The 4,930-nt window shown below is 36.2% G+C and overlaps 1 pseudogene; it reads left to right on the top strand.

The window, feature by feature from the left end:
- The first annotated feature begins 270 nt into the window (after window positions 1-270).
- LOC129300127 (uncharacterized) lies at window positions 271-4,442 on the top strand (annotated as a pseudogene).
- The last annotated feature ends 488 nt before the right edge of the window (window positions 4,443-4,930 follow it).

Here is a 4,930-nt window from a genome sequence, read left to right as displayed (position 1 = left end):
CTAGTCTGACAAATGATCATTCTTTTTTCTTTCTTCTGACATCTAATCCTGGCTTGTGTATTGCCCCCTCCCCCATTTCTGTGTCGCAGATACGCATACACATTGAAGTTTTAGATGAAATTTCCATCACAGCTAAGCTGAATTCTACTAATGAGCATAGGACTGCTAGCACCAATGCAGATGACTTCTCATACTCTTTTGAAGTTCAATATCTTCCACCTATTATTTTGACATGTTTATTGCCAAGGTCATACCCACGCCATCAACCACCGCTTTTTATAAATTTCTGTTAAGTGGTTGGACTCCACAAGAATTTCTAGCCTATGCTCTATGTTGGATTCAATATGGACTGAGCAGCAAGGGCAGGAAGTTATATACCAGTGGGTAGAATGGTTACATGGTTCTTCTCTTTCTCATCTGGGATTTGAGAAAGAGATTACTCTTGGTCCTTATGGCATGAAACATGTTGGAGATGAGCGCGCAGTCTCAGGAGCTGTGTCCCTAGAGTTTGATATTCCATCATTACAAAATTACAACAATGAGAGAGATCACGAGAACTTCCTTAAAGAAATGCATGAATGCTGCATTTGCTTCAGTGTATATGCAGGTAATTTCTTATTTTAGCATGGCAGAATTTTGTGGTCATTAATAAGTACGTTTGGCTAATTAGTGTTTAAAATGGTCAAAGTACATTAATAAGTACATGTTTTGATCCACTTGCAAATTCCATTTTCTTTTCGTTGGTGGGGGTACAAATACTATACTAGTTGGTCATGTAGAGACTTGGGCTCATTTTTTATCTTAGCAGGTAGCAGTTCTCAATAGTTTAGGGGGATGGTCCCCTTGGCTCATTGTCTGTGCATGTATTGAACAATACTAAAATTTTTATCATCGTTCTTTTGTGTGCATCATCTCTTTCCAATTAGTATCTGTAGATACTTTCACATGTCTCTTGAAATGTGCATGATATGCCAAATCAGAAAGTGTCATTCTTGTGTTTTGTGTTCATTAATATTGGATGTTTAATTTTGTGACTATTAAGGTAAGAATTCAATTATGGACCCAGGCCTGTGATAGAAAACTCACACATAATGCTTACCTGTTCACTCACTTATACACTTAACTTTCCTCCTTTTTTGTAGTAGTCTAGCTTATGATGGCCTATCTTTTAGGAGACTAATACTAAATTGTTATTCATTTCACTAAATTTAACATGTATTAGGTTTCCTGCATTAAGGTGCTATTATAACCTTGCTATGACTTTTGATGGGTGACACTTTTTTCCATTTCCTTAACAAGTCTTGTGGCTGATTGCTGACTTAAATTTGTATTCCTGCCTTTTACCCTGAGGACAAGGTGTCACTCATTCTTTTTTTTTTTTTGGGGGGGTTATCAAGGGGCCCAACCCCCTTAAGGTTTATACTCATTAGAATAGGAAAAGAGAGAAATGGGATGAGTTGATTCAACAGGAACAGAAGGGGTAAATTAGTAAATGCAAGCATGTTTGTTAGGGGAGAGAGAATTGGGAATCTGAGAATAATATCGTTGTATAAGAGTGGGAGAAGTGTAATGAATTTTGGAGGGTCTTGTAGGAGAGGCTACCATCTCAAGAGCTAGAGTGTTGGTGTCTGTTTTACTTTATGAGTTTTCCTTTGTATCTCCTTCGATAAATCACTGTGTTAATGTCAGAATCATCTTCTGCACAGTTTTCTGGTTCAGCTGAGTGTAATTTCAGTGCAGGTGCATTACTATCATTTCCCATATCACTTTTATCTTGTTTTACATGGATAGATGCTATGTTGCCTGAGCTAATTTAGTGCATTGGTACCCTTTTTCCATGTCTTAATCTCCTTTGCTCTGTTGGCTTGAAATTTTTTTACTTTCCACTTAATATATTATTTTTTGTCGCATGCATGCATGAGTGCTATCCACTCATTTCAAATGTCTATAACTTGAACAGATTTGGGAACTAAGTACTTTCTTTGTCATCAAATAGGTACAGAGTTTGCTCAATTATCGTGTCTGCATTATTTTTGCCTAAAATGCTTGAAGACTTTGCCCAGATGCATGTCAAAGAAGGCACCATCAATAATCTTCAATGTCCCAATTCAAAATGTGCTGTTATGATTCCACCTGGTCTGTTAAAACGCTTGCTTGATGATAAAGAGTATGAACGCTGGGAATCTTTGATGTTGGAGAAAACACTTGCATCAATGTCTGATGTTGCTTATTGCCCAAGATGTGAAACTCCTTGTATAGAAGATGAAGAACAGCATGCTCAATGCTCTAGATGCTTCTTTAGCTTTTGTACCCTTTGTAGGGAGCGACGCCATGTTGGCATAGCATGCATGACCCTAGACATGAAACTCAAAATTTTACAAGTATGTATTATGGGTCCATATCTAGTTCTTTAGTCTAGTATCTTGTTTTTTTTTTTTTCCAGGTTATTTATTTCGTTTTGTCTTTTTCCTTGCTTAAACCATAGGGATAGATTCTTCTTAAGTAAGTTATAGTTTCAATAATCTGAAATAAGGTGCAATCTTTATTTTATCATTGCTCTATTACTTCAAGAGTTGCAAGTAATTCCTACAACTTTTTTGTCATCTACGGAAAGTTGCCTTTCTAATGTGACAATGGTATTTTTAAAACACTATTAGGCTTCCATCTTTTTGCTTGTAATTGGTTAGGATAATCTGGTAACTTTACTTTTGGGATTTTTTGCTGATATATAGTTTGCCCTGTATTGAACAATCCAATGCTGCTAGTTTCCTAATATTTTAAGTAGGATTGTCTAGCTCTTGTACCTGTTATCATCATCCTGCCATGTACTGAATAGTTTAATGTCCCCAATTTCTTGATTGTTGTCCTTGTTACAGGAACGCCAGAATTCATCTCAATTAAAGGATGCTCAGAAGCTGAGGGAACGTGAAATGATTAATGAAATGCTCAGCATCAAAGAAATTCATCGCGATTCTAAGCTATGCCCTTCTTGTCAAATGGCTATTCCCGAACTGAAGGTTGCAATAAAATGGTTTGCGGTAATTGTGGTCAATATTTCTGTTACCGCTGCAACAAAACACTTGATGAATCTGATCCTTACGGACATTTCAGGTTTTGGTTCTTAAAATAGCTTGAAATTCCTTTTGCGCTTACAAAATTCTTTAATTACAAGGTCTATATAGATCTTATTTTTTATGCATTCAAGGGATGGGTACTGTGACTTGTTCCCACAAGAAGAGGCTTGGCAAGAACGCATAAACTACCGTCAAGTGGTAGGACAGTTACAAGCTGAACTCTTTTTTCAACGTGGCCAGCGATGTCCTAATTGTCGTCAATTTAATGCAAAGGTGTGTAAAGCTTTTTGGTTGTCACTTATCAAATTATAATGAGAAATCATCTAGTTGTTGACAAATTTGAATAGATTTATTGAATCACTGAGTTGCTTGATTCAAAAATAGGGAGATAATTGAGAGAATCAATTTTTTTTTTTAGAGAATCCATTTAAATAGTCAAAGGAAAGGTGGTTATGGATTCTAAAAATAGTTTATTCTTATCACGTTTTACATTATTTCTGTTATCAATAAGGAGTAATAACTGGCAGTCCCTCGTTTGTTTTCTGATCCCCGTAGAATATTGTTACACAAATATTATGCTACTACCTGCTATTTGTACTACTTCAAGGAACATTATGCATATGTCATGATCTTTTACGTTGGGTTTTATTGCTAAACGCATCTGCTAGAGTTTTAGTTGTGAAATTGCTCTTGACTAAGGTTTCATCATTTGCTCACTTTTGATGGGAACATGGGAGGAGCTGGAGAGGGAAAATAACATCTGAGCGTCAAAGGCGCAATTTTTTAGTGAAGGTTTTTAAGGAAGTTAAACTAAAAGCTTCGTAAACTAGAAACATTAGGCTCTAACACGCATGTCCAAGTGTTAAAAGACTTTAGAGTGGTGTGATCATAATGTTTTTTAATTGAATTCCTTAAGCTAAGGAATTGGCGGTCAAATTTAAGCATTCTACGGGCTTTTATCCTAATTTTCAGTGGAAACACAGCTCTTCTTGACGTTACTGTGATATCTTTTTCTTTCTCCCATTTTTGGGACGTTCAACAGATTGGAAACAATAACCACATGTTTTGCTGGGCATGCCAAAGCCATTATTGCTACTCTTGCAAGGTGATTGTTAGGCGTAGCACGCAGCATTATGGACCCAAGGGTTGCAAACAGCACTCCGATGATTAGTGAGGAGCACAATTGTTGTATCCTGGTGGAGATGAATTTGCTTACAATGCAAAGTTATGAACTCATCGATATACACGATATAAGATATGGCTACAATTACATGTCCATGGAGGGCTGTCAGAATATATTGGGCAACTGGCTTTAGTTTTGGAATTGCTGAGTGGAGAAATTAATGCAATTGTGGACTGTTGGGTTGATTTGGTGGTCTAAAAATTTAGCTTGTATCATTAAATTTGATTTGAAGGATTTAGAATTGCTGTGAAGACATAGTGAGGGGAAATTAAGTTTCTTTGATCTGTTTTCGTTTGTGTGATAAATATTAATCAATGAATTCATGCGTATAAACGTCTTTGGCATAGCTTACAAAACTGTGAAGGTTAGCTGTAAAAAAAACAATGATATACTTGCAAAACTAAAGATCCCCGATGGATGCACTGGTTTATCTAAGCAATTCATGTATAATTTTTATACAATGCTGAGGATGGAAATCATATTACCGAGGATTACTTGGTTATCAACGAAAGTGAAAATGGATAGAAATTATAGAGAGCTAAACTCATGCTCATTGCTCAGGATCTCAGGTGAAAAAAAGTATAAATAAAATGACCAAGAGTGAAGACGGTTAATTGATGATGTTAGATTTTTCTACGTCTTCAATTTTTTTCTGACCAAGCTACGTCTTCAA

This window comes from Prosopis cineraria, unplaced genomic scaffold, assembly GCF_029017545.1.
Source record: "Prosopis cineraria cultivar Desert tree isolate PC_DT_omini unplaced genomic scaffold, ASM2901754v1 PC1440, whole genome shotgun sequence".
In the NCBI taxonomy this organism is placed as follows: domain Eukaryota; kingdom Viridiplantae; phylum Streptophyta; class Magnoliopsida; order Fabales; family Fabaceae; genus Prosopis; species Prosopis cineraria.
This window is presented reverse-complemented; position numbering and strand designations above follow the sequence as displayed.